Source organism: Moschus berezovskii, chromosome 13, assembly GCF_049115385.1.
Source record: "Moschus berezovskii isolate FMDL1 chromosome 13, NW_MosBer_1.0, whole genome shotgun sequence".
Classification (NCBI taxonomy): Eukaryota; Metazoa; Chordata; class Mammalia; order Artiodactyla; family Moschidae; genus Moschus; species Moschus berezovskii.
In genome coordinates this window covers 92,914,884-92,931,790 of record NC_142472.1, presented here as the reverse complement: position 1 = coordinate 92,931,790, position 16,907 = coordinate 92,914,884, and positions in this window count along the sequence as shown.

Here is a 16,907-nt window from a genome sequence, read left to right as displayed (position 1 = left end):
TTATCCCCTCCATGCGATGAGGAAATTTGGCGATGCAGCATCTGAAGAGAAATACCACATTCGCTCTTGAAAGGCAAAAAGGTACTTGACACAATTTATTCGACTCAGAAAGTTCCCTCACACAGCCGTCCCCTTTGGAGAGGAGAACACAGTTTAAGGACTCAATTCGAGTTGAGCCCCTGTGCACATTTAAGGGCTCTAGAGGAAACCGGAAGTTCCCCTTCCAACACCAAAGGGGACCTGACTTCCCTGATGCAACCCCAGCGAGTTCCTGAGGTCTCCATTGCAACTCGAGAAGCACCACAGCTTCCCGCCGCAACTCGAGAAACACCCCAAAATTATCCCCTCCATGCGACATGAGGAAATTTGGCAATGCAGCATATAAAGAGAAACACCACATTCCCTCTTGAAAGGCAAAAAGGTACTTGACACCCTTTATTCGACTCAGAAAGTTCCCTCACACAGCAGTCCCCTTTGGTGAGATCACACTTTATGGACTCAATTCGAGATGAGCCCCTGTGCACATTGAAGGGCTCGAGAGGAAACCGGAAGTTCCCCTTCCAACACCAAAGGGGACCTGACTTCCCTGAAGCAATCCAAGCGAGTTCCTGAGGTCCCCGTCGCAACTCAAGAAGCACCCCCAGCTTCCCGCCGCAACTCGAGAAACACACCAAAATTATCCCCTCCATGCGAGATGAGGAAATTTGGCGATGCAGCATCTCAAGAGAAATACCACATTCCCTCTTTAAAGGCAAAAAGGTACTTGACACACTTTATTCGACTCAGAAAGTTCCCTCACACAGCCGTCCTCTTTGCAGAGGAGAACACACTTTATGGACTCAATTCGAGATGAGCCCCTGTGCACATTTAAGGGCTCGAGAGGAAACCGGAAGTTCATCCTTCCAACACCAAGGGGGACCTGACTTCCCTGAAGCAACCCCAGCGAGTTCCTGAGGTCCCCGTTGCATCTCGAGAAGCACCCCAAGCTTCACGCCGCAACACGAGAAACACCCCAAAATTATCCCCTCAATGCGAGATGAGGAAATTTTGCGATGCAGCATCTCAAGAGAAATACCCCATTCCCTCTTGAAAGGCAAAAAGGTACTTGACACCCTTTATTCGACTCACAGAGTTCCCTCACACAGCCGTCCCCTTTGGAGAGGAGAACACACTTGATGGACTCAATTCGAGATGAGCACCTGTGCAAAATTTTAAGGCTCGAGTGGAAACCGGAAGTTCCCCTTCAAACACCAAAGGGGACCTGACATCCCTGAAACAATCCCAGCGAGTTCCTGAGTTCCTGGTCGCAACTCGAGAAGCACGCCCAGGTTCCACCCGCAACTCGAGAAACACACCAAAATTATCCCCTCCATGCGAGATGAGGAAATTTGGCGATGCAGCATCTCAAGAGAAATACCACATTCCCTCTTGAAAGGCAAAAAGGTACTTGACACCCTTTATTCCACTCAGAAAGTTCCCTCACACAACCCTCCCCTTTAGAGTGGAGAACACACTTTATGGACTCAATTCGAGATGAGGCCCTCTGCACATTTAAGGGCTCGACAGGAAACCTGATGTTCCCCTTCCAACACCAAAGGGCACCTGACATCCCTGAAACAACCCCAGCGAGTTCCTGAGGTCCTGGTCGCAACTCGAGAATCACTGCCAGGTTCCCCGCGCAACTCGAGAAACACCCCTAAATTATCCCCTGCATGCGAGATGAGGAAAATTTGCGATGCAGCATCTCAAGAGAAATACCACATTCCCTCTTGAAAGGCAAAACGGTATTTGACACTCTTTATTCCACTCAGAATGTTCCCTCACACAGCCATTCCCTTTGGAGAGGAGAACACACTTGATGGACTCAATTCGAGATGAGCCCCTGTGCACATTGAAGGGCTCGAGAAGAACCCGGAAGTTCCCCTTCCAACACCAGAGGGGACCTGACTTAACAGAAGCAACCCCAGCGGGTGCCAGAGGTCACCGTCGCAACTCGAGAAGCACCCCCAGCTTCCCGCCGCAACTCGAGAAACACCTCAAAATTATCCCCTCCATGCGAGATGAGGAAATATTGCGATGCAGCATCTTAAGAGAAATACCACATTAACTCTTGAAAGGCAAAAGATACTTGACCCCCTTTATTCTACTAAGAAAGCTCCCTCACACAACCATCCCCTTTGGAGAGGAGAACACATTTTATGGACTCAATTCGTGATGAGACCCTGTGCATATTTAAAGGCTTGAGAGGAAACCGGAAGTTTCCCTTCCAACTCCAAAGGGGATCTGACTTCCCAGAGGCAACCCCAGCGAGTTCCTGAGGTCCCCGTCGCAACTCGAGAAGCACCCCCAGCTTCCCACCGCAACTCGTGAAACACACCAAAATTATCCCCTCCATGTGCGATGAGGAAATTTGGCGATGCAGCATCTCAAGAGAAATACCAAATTCCTTCTAAAAGGCAAAAAGGTACTTGACACCCTTTATTCGACTCAGAAAGTTCCCTCACACAGCCGTCCCCTTTGGAGAGGAGAACACACTTTACAGACTCAATTCTAGAGGAGCCCCTGTTTACATTTAAGGGCTCGACAGGAAACCTGATGTTCCCCTTCCAACACCAAAGGGGACCTGACTTCCCTGAAGCAACCCCAGCGAGTTCCTGAGGTCCCCGTCGCAACTCGAGAAGCAACCCCAGCTTCCCGCCGCAACTGTAGAAACACCCCTAAATTATTCCCTCTATGCGAGATGAGGAAATTTTGCGATGCAGCATCTCACGAGAAATACCACATTCACTCCGGAAAGGCAAAAATGTACTTGACACCCTTTATTCGACTCAGAAAGTTCCCTCACACAACCGTCCCCTTTGGAGAGGGAACACACTTTAAGGACTCAATTCGAGAGGAGCCCCTGTGCACATTGAAGGGCTCGAGAGGAAACCGGAAGTTCCCCTTCCAACACCAAAGGGGACCTGATTTCCCTGAAGCAAACCCAGCCGGTTCCTGAGGTCCCCGTCGCAACTCGAGAAGCACCCCCAGCTTCCCGCCGCAACTCGAGAAACACCCCAAAATTACCCCCTCCCTGCGAGATGAGGAAATTTGGCGATGCAGCATCTCAGGAGAAATACCACATTCACTCTGGAAAGGCAAAAAGGTACTTGACACCCTTTATTCGACTCAGAAAGTTCCCTCACACAGCCGTCCCCTTTGGAGAGGAGAACACACTTTACGGACTCAATTCGAGAGGATCCCCTGTGCACATTGAAGGGCTCGAGAGGAAACCGGAAGTTCCCCTTCCAACAACAAAGGGGACCTGAATTCCCTGAAGAAACCCCAGCGAGTTCCTGAGGTCCCCGTCGCAACTCGAGAAGCAACCCCAGCTTCCCGCCGCATCTCGAGAAACAGCCCAAAATTATCCCCTCCATGCGAGATGAGGAAATATTATGATGCAGCATGTCACGAGAAATTCCACATTCCCTCTGGAAAGGCAAAAACGTACTTGACACCCTTTATTCGACTCAGAAAGTTCCCTCACAAGGATGTCCCCTTTGGAGAGGAGAACACACTTTACGGACTCAATTCGAGAGGAGCCCCTGTGCACATTGAAGGGCTCAAGAGGAACCCGGAAGTTCCCCTTCAGACAACAAAGGGGACCTGATTTCCCTGAAGCAAACCCAGCCGGTTCCTGAGGTCCCCGTCGCAACTCGAGAAGCACACCCAGCTTCCCGCCGCAACTCGAGAAACACCCCAAAATTATCCCCTCCGTGCGAGATGAGGAAATTTGGCGATGCAGCATCTCAGGAAAAATACCACATTCCCTCTGGAAAGGCAAAAAGGTACTTGACACCCTTTATTCGACTCAGAAAGTTCCCTCACACAGCCGTCCACTTTTAGAGGAGAACACACTTTATGGACTCAATTCGAGATGGCCCCTGTGAACATTTAAGGGCTGGAGAGGAACCCGGAAGTTCCCCTTCCAACAGCAAAGGGGAACTGACTTCCCAGAAGCGCCCCCTGCGAGAACCTGTGGTCCCCGTCTCAACTCGAGAAGCACGCCCAGCTTCCCGCCGCAACGCGAGAAACACCCCAAAATTATCCCCTCAATGCGAGATGAGGAAATTTTGCGATGCAGCATCTCAAGAGAAATTCCACATTCCCTCTTTAAAGGCAAAAAGGTACTTCACACCCTTTATTCGACAAAGAAAGTTCCCTCACACAGCCCTCCCCTTTTACAGGAGAACACTCTTTATGGACTCAATTCGAGATGAGCCCCTCTGCACATTTAAGGGCTCCAGAGGAACCCGGAGTTCATCTTCCACACCAACGGGGACCAGACTTTCCTGAAGCAACCCCCAGGGAGTTCCTGAGGTTCCCGTCGCAACTCGAGAAGCACCCCCAGCTTCCCGCCGCAATTCGCGAAACAACCCAAAATTATCCCCTCAATGCGAGATGAGGAAATTTTGCCATGCAGCATCCAAGAGAAATACCACATTCCGTCTTGAAAGGCAAAAAGGTACTTGACACCCTTTATTCGACTCAGACAGGTCCATCGCACAGCTGTCCTCTTTTAGAGGAGAACACACTTTATGGACTCAAACCGAGATGAGCCCCTGTGTACTATTAAGGGCTCCAGAGGAACCCGGAAATTCCCCTTCCAACACCAAAGGGGACCTGACTTCCCTGAAGCAACCCCAGCGAGTTCCTGAGGTCCCCGTCATAACTCGAGAAGCACCCCCAGCTTCCCGCCGCAACTCGAGAAACACCCAAAATTATTCCCTCAATGCGAGATGAGGAAATTTTGCGATGCAGCATCTCAAGAGAAATACCACATTCCCTCTTGAAAGGCAAAAAGGTACTTGACACCCTTTATTCGACTCAGAAAGTTCCCTCACACAGCCGTCCCCTTTTACAGGAGAGCACACATTATGGACTCATTTCGAGATGAGCCCATGTGCACATTAAAGGGCTCAAGAGGAACCCGGAAGTTCCTCTTCCAACACCAAAGGGGACCTGCCTCCCCTGAAGCAACCCCAGCGAGTTCCTTAAGTCCCAGTCGCAACTCGAGAAGCTCCCTCAGCTTCCAGCCGCAACTCTAAAAACACCCCAAAATTATCCACTCAATGCAAGATGAGGAAATTTTGCGATGCAGCATGTCAATTGAAATACCACATTCCCTATTGAAAGGCAAAAAGGTACTTGAAACCCTTTATTCCACTCAGAAAGTTCACTCAAACAATCGTCCCTTTTGGAGAGAACACACTTTATGGACTCAATTCGAGATGAGCCCCTGTGCAGGTTTAAGGGCTCGAGAGGAAACCAGAAGTTCCCCTTCCAACATCAAAGGGGACCTGACTTCCCTGAAGCAACCCCAGCGAGTTCCTGAGGTCCACGTCGCAACTCCAGAAGCACCCCCAGCTTCCCACCGCAACTCCAGAAACACCCAAAAATTATCCCCTCAATGCGAGATGAGGAAATTTTGCGATGCAGCATCTCAAGAGAAATACCACATTCCTTCTTGAAAGGCAAAAAGGTACTTGACAAACTTTTTTCGACACAGCTGTTTCCCTCACACAGCAGTCCCCTTTGGAGAGGAGAACACACTTTATGGACTCAATTCGAGATGAGCCCCTGTGCACATTTAAGGGCTCAAGAGGAACCCGGAAGTTCCCGTTCCAACAGAAAAGGGGACCGGACTTCCCTGAAGCAACCCCAGCGAGTTCCTGAGGACCCCGTCGAAACTCGAGAAGCACCCCCAGTTTCCCGCCGCAACTCTAAAAACACCCCAAAATTATCCCCTCAATGCGAGATGAGGAAATTTTGCGATGCAGCATCTCAAGAGAAATACAACATTCCCTCTTGAAAGGCAAAAAGGTACTTGACACACTTTATTCGACTCAGAAATTTCACTGACACAACCGTCCCCTTTGGAGAGAACAAACTTTATGGACTCAATTCGAGATGAGCCACTGTGCACATTTAAGGGCTCGAGAGGAACCCGGAAGTTCCCCTTCCAACATCAAATTGGACCTGACTTCCCTGAAGCAACCCCAGCGATTTCCTGAGGTCCCTGTCGCAACTCGAGAAGCACCGCCAGCTTCCCGCCGCAACTCCGGAAACACCCAAAAAATATTCCCTCAATGAGAGATGAGGAAATTTTGCGATGCAGCATCTCAAGAGAAATACCACATTCCCTCTTGAAAGGCAAAAAGGTTATTGACACCCTTTTTTCGACACACCTAGTTCCCTCACACAGCAGTCCCCTTTGGAGAGGAGAACACACTTTACGACTCAATTAGAGATGAGCCCCTGTGCACATTTAAGGGCTCAAGAGGAACCCGGAAATTCCCCTTCCAACACAAAAGGGGACCTGACTTCCCTGAAGCAACCCCAGCAAGTTCCTGAGGTCCACGTCGCAACTCGAGAAGCACCCCCAGCTTCCTGCCGCAACTCGAGAAACACACCAAAATTATCCCGTCAATGCGAGATTAGGAAATATTTCGATGCAGCATCTCAAGAGAAATACCACATTCCCTTTTGAAAGGCAAAAAGGTACTTGACACCCTTTGTTCGACTCTGAAAGTTCCTTGACACAGCCGTCCCCTTTTAGAGGAAAACACACTTTATGGACTCAATTTTAGATGTGTCCCTGTGCACATTTAAGGGCTCGAGAGGAACCCGAAAGTTCCCCTCCGACACCAAAGGGGACCCGACTTGCCTGAAGCAACCCCAGCGAGTTCCTGAGGTCCCCGTCGCAAATCTTGCAGCACCCACAGCATCCCGCCACAACTCGAGAAACAGCCCAAAATTATTCCCTCAATGCGAGATGAGGAAATTTTGCAATGCAGCATCTCAAGAGAAATACCACATTCCCTCTTGAAAGGCTAAAAGGTACTTGACACCCTTTATTTGACTCAGAAAGTTCCCTCACACAGCCGTCCCCTTTTAGAGGAGAACACACTTTATGGACTCAATTCGAGATGAGCCCCTGTGCACATTTAAGGGCTCCAGAATAACCCGGAATTTCCCCTACGAACACCAAAGGGTAACTGACTTCCCTGAAACAACCCCAGCGAGTTCCTGAGGTCCCCGTCGGAACTTGAGAGGCACCCCCAGCTTCCCGCCGCAACTCGAGAAACACCCCAAAATTATCTCCTCAATGCGAGATGAGGAAATTTTGCGATGCAGCATCTCAAGAGAAATACCACATTCCCTCTTGAAAGGCAAAAAGGTACTTGACACCCTTTATTCGACTCAGACAGTTCCCTGACACAGCCGTCCCCTTTTAGAGGAGAACAAACTTTATGGACTCAATTTGAGATGAGCCCCTGTGTACATTTAAGGGCTCGAGAAGAACCTGGAAGTTCCCCTTCCAACAGCAAAGGGGACCTGACTTCCCTGAAGCAACCCCAGAGAGTTCCTGAGGTCCCCGTCGCAACTCGAGAAACACCCCAAAATTATCCCCTCAATGCGAGATGAGGAAATTTTGCCATGCAGCATCTCAAGAGAAATACCACATTCCATCTTGAAAGGCAAAAAGGTACTTGACACCCTTTATTCGACTCAGAAAGTTCCCTCACACAGCGTCCCCTTTTAGAGAAGAACACACTTTATATACTCAATTCGAGATGAGCCCCTGTGCACATTTAAGGGCTCGAGAGGAACCCGGAAGTTCCCCTTCCAACAGCAAAGGGGAACTGACTTCCCTTTGCAACCCCAGCGAGTTCCTGACGTCCCCGTCGCAACTCGAGAAGCACCCCCAGCTTTCCGCCGCAACTCGAGAAACATCCCAAAATTATCCCCTCAATGCGAGATGAGGATTTTTGCGACGCAGCATCTCAAGAGAAATACCACATTCCCTCATGAAAGGCAAAAAGGTACTTGACTCCCTTTATTCGACTCAGAAAATTCCCTCTTTCAGCCGTCTTCTTTGGAGAAAATACACTTTATGGACTCAATTCCAGATGAGCCCCTGTGCACATTTAAGGGCTCGAGAGGAACCCGGACATTCCCCTTCCAACAGCAAAGGGGACCTGACTTCCTTGAAGCAACCCCAGGGTGTTCCTGAGGTCACCGTCGCAACTCTTGAAGCACCCCCAGCTTCCCGACTTAACTCGAGAAACACCCCAAAATTATTCCCTCAATGGGAGATGAGGAAATTTTGCGATGCAGCACTTCAAGAGAAATACCACATTCCCTCTTGAAAGGCAAAAAGGTACTTGACACCCTTTATTCGACTCAGAAAGTTCCCTCACACAGCCGTCCCCTTTGGAGAGAACACATTTTATGTACTCAATTCGAGATGAACCCCTGTGCACAGTTAAGGGCTCGAGAGGAACCCGAAAGTTCCCCTTCCAATAGCAAAGGGGACCTGACTTCCCTGAAGCAACCCCAGAGAGTTCCTGAGTTCCCCGTCGCATCTCGAGAAGCACCCCCAGCTTCCCGCCGCAACACGAGAAACACCCAAAAATTATCCCCTAAATGCGAGATGAGGCAATTTTGCGATGCAGCATCACAAGAGAAATACCACTTTCCCTCTTGAAAGGCAAAAAAGTACTTGACACCCTTTATTCGACTCAGAAAGTTCCCTCACACAGCCGTCCCCTTTTAGAGGAGAACACACTTTATGGACTCAATTCGAGATGAGACCCTGTGTACATTTAAGGGCTCGAGAGGAACCCGGAAGTTCCCCTTCCAACACCAAAGGGAACTGACTTCCCTGAAGCAACCCTCGCGAGTTCCTGAGGTCCCCGTCGCAACTCGAAAAGCACTTCCAGCTTCCCGCCGCAACACGAGAAACACCCCAAAATTATCCCCTCAATGCGAGATGAGGAAATTTTGCGATGCAGCATCTCAAGAGAAATACCACATTCCCTCTTGAAAGGAACAAAAGTATGTGACACCATTTATTCGACTCAGAATGTTCCCTCACACAGCTGTCCCCTTTGGAGAGGAGAACACACTTTATGGATTCAATTCGAGATGAGCCCCTGTGCACATTTAAGGGCTCGAGAGTAACCCAGAAGTTCGCCTTCCAACACCAAAGGGGACCTGACTTCCCTGATGCAACCCCAACGAGTACCTGAGGTCCCCGTCGCAATTCGAGAAGCACCCCCAGCTTCCCGCCGAAACTCCAGAAACACAACAAAATTATCTCTCCAATGCGAGATGAGGAAATTTTGCCATGCAGAACCTCAAGAGAAATACCACATTCCCTCTTTAGGGTCAAAAGGTACTTGACACCCTTTATTTGACTCAGAAAGTTCCCTCACACAGCCGTCCCCTTTATGGACTCTATTCGAGAAAAGGCCCTATTCACATTAAAGGGTTCCAGAGTAATAGGGAAGTTCCCCTTCCAGCACAAAATGGGACCACACTTCCCTGAAGTAACTCGAGTGTGGGCCAGATATACTCGTCGGAACTGCAGAAGTACCCCCAGCTTCCCAACCCAATTCGTGAAACACCAAAAAATTATCCCCTCCATGCCAGATGAGGTAATTTTGCGCTGCAGAATCTCAAGAGAAATCCTACATTCCCGCTTGAAAGGCAACAGTGTATTGACTCCCTTTAGGCGACTCAGGATGTTCCCTAACATCCGTCCTCAGTGCAGAGGAGAACACACTCTCTGGACTCAAATCGAGAAGAGGCAATGTTCCCATTTAACGGCTCGAGAGTTATCTGCAAGTTCCCCTTCCAACACAAAAGGGGAATTGACTTCGCTGAAGCAACCCGAGCGAGTTCCTGAGGTCCCCGTTGCAAGTCCAGAAGTATCCCCTGCTTCCCTCTGCAACTCGAGAAATACCACAAAATTATCCCCTCAATGCGAGATGAGGTAATTTTATGCTGCAGAATCTCAAGAGAAATCCCACATTCCCGCTTGAAAGGCAAAAGGTACTTGACTCCCTTTAGGCGAATCAGAATGGTCCCTAACATCCGTCCTCAGTGGAGAGGAGAACACACTTTAAGGACTCAAATCGAGAAGAGGCAATATTCCCATTTAACGGCTCGAGAGTAATCTGGAAGTTCCCCTTCCAGCACAATCGGGGGCCTGACTTCCCTGAAGTAACTCGAGTGAGTTCCTGAGGTCCCCTTCGCACCTCGAGGAATACCCCCAGCTTCCCGCCGCAATTCGAGAAACACCACAAAATTATCCCCTCAATGCGAGATGAAGAAATTTTGCCATGCAGAATTTCAAGAGAAATCCCACATTCCCGCCTGAAAGGGAAAAGGGTATTTGACACACTTTATTCAGTTCAGTTCAGTTCAGTCGCTCAGTCGTGTCCGACTCTCCGCGACCCCATGAATCACTGTACGCTAGGCCTCCCTGTCCTACACCAACTCCTGGAGTTCACTCAAACTCATGGCCACAGAGTCGGTGATGCTATCCAGCCATCTCATTCTCTGTCGTCCCCTTCTCCTCCAGCCCCCAACCTCTCCTAGCATCAGAATCTTTTCCAGTGAGTCAACTCATCGCATGAGGTGGCCGAAGTATTGCAATTTCAGCTTTAGCATCAGTCCTTCCAATGAACACCGACGATTGATCTCCCTTAGAATGGACTGGTTGGATCTTCTTGCAGTCCAAGGGACTCTCAAGAGTCTTCTGCAATACCACAGTTCGAAAGCATCAGTTCTTCGGCGATCAGCTTTCTTCACAGTCCAACTCTCACATCCATACATGACCACGGGAAAAACCATAGCTTTGACTAGATGGAGCTTTTTTGGCAAAATGATGTCTCTGCTTTTTAATATACTATCAAGGTTGATCATAACTTTCCTTCCAAGGAGTAAGCGCCTTTTAATTTCATGGCTTCAATCAGCATCTGCAGTGATTTTGGAGCCCCCAAAAATAAAGTGTGACACTGTTTCCACTGTTTTTCCATCTATTTCCCGTGAAGTGTTGGGACCAGATTCCATCACCTTTGCTTTCTGAATGTTGAGCTTCAAGCCAACCTTTTCACTCTCCTCTTTCACTTTCATCAAGATGCTTTTGAGTTCCTCCTCACTTTCTGCCCTAAAGGTGGTGTCATCTGCATATCTGAGGTTATTGATATTTCTCCCAGCAATCTTGATTCCAGTTGTTCTTCTTCCAGCCCAGCATTTCTCATGATGCACTCTGCATATGAGTTAAATAAGCAAGATTACAATATACAGCCTTGACGTACTCCTTTTCCTATTTGGAGCCAGTCTGTTGTTCCATGCACAGTTCTGACTGTTGCTTCCTGACCTGCATACAGGTTTCTAAAGAGGCAGGTCAGGCGGTCTCGTATTCCCATCTCTTTCAGAATCTTCCACAGTTTATTGTGATCCACACAGTCAAAGGCGTTGGCATAGTCAATGAAGCAGAAATAGATGTTTTTCTGGAACTCTCTCGCTTTCTCCATGATCCAGTGGATGTTGGCAATTTGATCTCTGGTGCCTCTGCCTTTTCTAAAGCCTGCTTGAACATCTAGGAGTTCACGGATCACATATTGCTGAAGCCTGGCTTGGAGAATTTTGAGCATGACTGTACTAGCGTGTGAGATGAGTGCAATTGTGCGGTAGCTTGAGCATTCTTTGGCATTGCCTTTCTTTGGGATTAGAATGAAGACTGACCTTTTCCAGTCCTGTGGCCACTGCTGAGTTTTCCAAATTTGTTGGCATATTGAGTGCAGCACTTTCACAGCATCATCTTTCAAGATTTGAAATAGCTCAACTGGAATTCCATCACTTCCACTAGCTTTGTTCGTAGTGTTGCTTTCTAAGGCACACTTGAATTCACATTCCAAGATGTCTGGATCTAGGCCAGTGATCACATTTTCGTGACTATCCTGGTCATGAAGATCTTTTTTGTACAGTTCTTTTGTGTATTCTGGCCACCTCTTCTTAATATCTTCTGCTTCCGTTAGGTCCATACCATTTCTGTCCTTTATCGAGCCCATCTTTGCATGAAATGTTCCCTTGGAATCTCTAATGTTCTTGAAGAGATCTCTTGTTTTTCCTATTCTGTTGTTTTCCTCTATTTCTTTGCATTGATCACTGAGGAAGGCTTTCTTATCTCTCCTTGATATTCTTTGGAACTCTGCATTCTAATGCTTATATCTTTCCCTTTCTCCTTTGCTTTTCGCTTCTCTTCTTTTCACAGCTATTTGTAAGGCCACCTCAGACAGCCATTTTGCTTTTTTTTGCATTTCTTTTCCATGTGGATGCTCTTGGTCCCTGTCTCCTGTGCAATGTCACCAACCTCCATCCAGAGTTCATCAGGCACTCTATCTATCAGATCTTGTGCCTTAAATTTATTTCTCACTTCCACTGTATAATCCTAAGGGATTTGATTGAGGTCATATCTGAATGGTCTAGGGGTTTTCCCTACTTTCTTCAATTTAAGTCTGAATTTGGCAATAAGGAGTTCATGATCTGAGCCACAGTCAGCTCCTGGTCTTGTTTTTGCTAACTGTATACAGCTTCTCCATCTTTGGCTGCAAAGAATATAATCAATCTGATTTCGGTGTTGACCATCTGGTGATGTCCACGTGTAGAGTCTTCTCTTGTGTTGTTGGAAGAGGGAGTTTGCTATGACCAGTGCGTTCTCTTGACAAAACTCTATTAACTTGGCCCTGCTTCATTCCGTGCTCCAAGGCCAAATTTGCCTGTTACTCCAGGTGTTTCTTGACTTCCTCCTTTTGCATTCCAGTCCCCTATAATGAAAAGGACATCTTTTTGGGTGTTAGTTCTAAAAGGTCTTGTAGGTCTTCATAGAACCGTTCAACTTCGGCTTCTTCAGCGTTAGTGGTTGGGGCATAGGCCTGGATTACTGTAATGTTGAATGGTTTGCCTTGGAAACGAACAGAAATCATTCTGTCGTTTTTAAGATTGCATCCAAGTACTGCATTTCAGAGTCTCTTGTTGACCATGATGGCTACTCCATTTCTTCTAAGGGATTTCTGCCCACAGTAGTATATATATAATGGTCATCTGAGTTAAATTCACACATTCCAGTCCATTTTAATTCACTGATTCCTAGAATGTCTATGTTCACTCTTGCCATCTCCTGTTTGACCACTTCCAATTTGCCTTGATTCCTGGACCTTACGTTCCAGGTTCCTATGCAATATTGCTCTTTACAGCACCAGACCTTGCTTCTATCACCGGTCACATCCACAACTGGGTACTGGTTTTGCTTTTGCTTCATCCCTTCATTCCTTCTAGAGTTATTTCTCCACTGGTCTCCAGTAGCATACTGGGCACCTACAGACCTGGGGAATTCCTCATTCAGTATGCTGTCATTTTGCCCTTTGATACTGTTCATGGGGTTCTCAATGCAAATATACTGAAGTGGTTTGCCATTCCCTTCTCCAGTGGACCACATTCGGCTGTGGTCCATGTGATCAGATCGAGTAGATTCCTGTGATTATGATTTCAGTGTGTCTGCCATCTGAAGCCCCCTCGCAATACCTAGCATCTGATTTGAGTTTCTCTTACCTTGGGTGTGGGATATCTCTTCACAGCTGCTCCAAGAAAGCACAGCTGCTGCACCTTACCTTGTATGAGGGGTATGTCCTCAAGGCCGCCCCTCCTGACCTTGAACGTGAGTACCTCCTCTCGGCTCTCCCACACAGCCACCGCCTATTGGAGGTGGGGTACCTCCTCTCGGCCTCCTGCCCTGGCCTCAGGCATGGGGTAGCTCCTCACTGCTGCACATCTCTGCATGGTCGGTTGCGCCAGGGCCGGCTTCTCTGGAGTCTGCGCAGGCGGGGCCTGAGTATCCCGCGTCTGGTGGGCGGGGCCGGGGTCTCTCCCATCTGGGCGGGCGGGGCCGGGGTCTCTCGCGTCTGCGCGGACGGGGCAAAGGTCTCTCGTATCTGCGCAGGCTGAGCCGGCTTCTCTTGCATCTGCGCGGGCGGCGCCAGCAACAATAGCATCTGAGCGGCCGGGGCTGAGGTCTCTCGCGTCTGAGCGGGCGGGGCCGGGGTCTCTCGAGTCTGCGCGGGCGGGGCCGGGTTCTCTCCCGTCTGCGCGGGTGGGGAAGGCCTTTCTCGCGTCTGCGCCGGCAAGGCCCCTGTCTCTTGCGTCTCAGCCGCCTGGGCCAGCATCTTTCGTGTCTGCGCGGGTGGGGCTGGTATTTCTCCCGTTTGCACAGCCGGGTGAGACTCAAAAAATTCCCTCAAACAGTCGTCCCCATTGGAGAGGAGAACACACTTTACGGACTTAACTCGAGAAGAGGCCCTATTCCCATTTAAAGGCTCAACAGTAATCCCGAAATTCCCCTTCCAACACAAAAGGGTTCCTGACTTCCCTGAAGCAGCCAGAGAGAATTCCTGAGGTCCTGTTCGCTACCTGAGAAGTTCAACCAGGTTCCCGCCGCAACTCTAGAAACACCACAAAATTATCCCCTCAATGCGAGATCAGGAAAATATTCCGCTGCACAATTCAAGAGAAATCCCACGTTCCACTGGAAAGGCAAAACTGTATTTGACACCCTTTATGCGACTCAGAAAATTCCCTCACACAGCCATCCCCATTGGAGAGGAGAACACAGTTTATGGACTAAACTTGGGAAGAGGCCCTATTCCCATTTAACGACTCGAGAGTAATCCCGAAATTCCTGTACCAGTAGAAAAGGGTGACTAACTTCCCTGAAGCAACACAAGCGAGTTCCTGAGGTCCCCGTCGCAACTCGAGAAGTACCCCCAGCTTCCCGCCTCAAAAGGGGAAACACCAAAAAATTATCCGCTCAATGTGAGATGAGGAAATTTTGCACTGCACAATTAAATAGAAATCCCACATTCCCGCTTGAAAGGCAAAAGGGCACTTGACACACTTTATGCGATTCAGATAGTTTCCTAACACCCGTACTTATTGGAGCGGAGAACACACTTCATGGACTCAAATCTAGAAGAGGACCTATTCCCATTTAAGGGCTCGAGAGTAATCTGGAAGTCCACTTCCAAAAAAAGGGGACCTGACTTCGCTGAAGCAACACGAACGAGTTCCTGAGGTCCACGCTGCAACTCGAGAAGTACCCCCACATCCAAGCTGAAACCCGAGACACAACAAAATTATCCCCACAATGCGAGATGAGGAAATTTTGCGCTCCGAAATCTCAAGAGAAGTCCCACATAGTCGCTTGAAAGGCAAAAGGTCACTTGACACACTTTATGTGACCCAGAAAGTTCGCTCACAGAGCCGTAGCCATTGGAGAGGAAAAAACACCTTTTGGATTCAACTCCAGATGAATCCCTATTCCCAATGAACGGCTCGAAAGTAAACCGGAAGTTCCCGTTCCAACACAAAAGGGGACCTGACTTCCCTGAAGCAACCCGAGCCACTTCCTGAGGTCCCCGTTGCAACTCGAGAAGCACCCCCAGCATCCCGCCGCAACTCGACAAACACCACAGAATTATCCCCTCAATGCGAGATGAGGAAATTGTGTGCTGCAGAATCTCAAGAGAAATACCACATTCCCGCTTGAAAGGCAAAAGGGTACTTGACACCCTTTATGCGACTCAGAAAGTACCCTCACACAGCCGTCCCCATTGGAGACGAGAACACACTTTATGGACTCAATTCGAGATGAAGCCCTATTCCCATTTAATGGCTGGAGAGTAAACAGGAAGTGCCCTTTCCAACACAAAAGGGGACCTGCCTTACCTGAAGAAACCCAAGCAAGTTCTTGAGGTCCACATGGCAACTCGAGAAGTACACCAAGCTTCCTGCCGCAACTAGAGAAACACCACAAAATTATCCCCTCAATGCGAGAAGAGGAAATTTTGGGCTGCAGAATCTCAAGAGAAATACCACTATTCCCTTTGAAAGGCAAAAAGTACTTGATACCGTTTATGCGACTCAGAAATTTCACTAATATCATTCCCCATAGGAGAGGAGAACACACTTTATGGATTCAATTCGAGATGAGGCCCTATTCCCATTTAACGGCTCCAGACTAAACTGGAAGTTCCCCTTCCAACACAAAAGGGGACCTGACTTTCCAGAAGCAACTCGAGCAAATTCCTGAGGTCCCGTCGCAACACGAGAAGTAATCCAAAATTCCCGCCACAACTTGACATACACCACAAAATTATCTCCTCAATGCGAGATGAGGATATTTTGCTCTGCAGAATCTCAAGAGAAATACCACATTCCCTCTTGAAATGCAAAAGGGTACTTGACATCCTTTATGCGACTCAGAAAATTCACTAACATCAGTCCCTATTGGAGAGGTGAACCAACTTTATGTACTCAATTCAAAATGAGGCACTATTGCCAATTAACTGCTCGAGAGTAAATCGGAAGTTCCCCTTATAACAAAAAGGGGAACTGCCTTACCTGAAGAAACCCGAGTGAATTCCTGAGGTACACATAGCAACTTGAGAACTACCCCCAGCTTCCCGCCGCAACACGAGAAACACCACAAAATTATCCCCTCAATGCAAGAATAGGAAATTTTGCGTTACAGAATCTCAAGAGAAATACCACATTCCCTCTTGAAAGGCAAAAGGGTTCTTGAAACCCTTTATGCGACTCAGAAAGTTCCCTCACACAGCCGTCCCCTTTCAGAGGAGAAGACACTTTATGGACTCAAATCGAGATGAGCCCCTGTTCACATTTATGGGCTTGAGAGGAAACAGGAAGTTGCCCTTACAACATCAAAGGGGACCCGACTTCCCTGAAGCAACCCCAGCGAGTCCCTGATGTCTCCGTCGCAAAACGAGAAGCACCCCCATTTTCCCGCCACAACTCGAGAAACACACCAAAATTATCCCCTCAAAGCGAGATGAGGAAATTTTGCGATGCAGAATCTCAAGAGAAATACCACATTCCCTCTTGAAAGGCAAAAAGGTACTTGACACCCTTTATTCGACTCAGAAAGTTCCCTCACACAGCAGTCCCCATTGGAGAGGAGAACACACTTTATGTATTCAATTCGAGATGAGCCCCTGTTC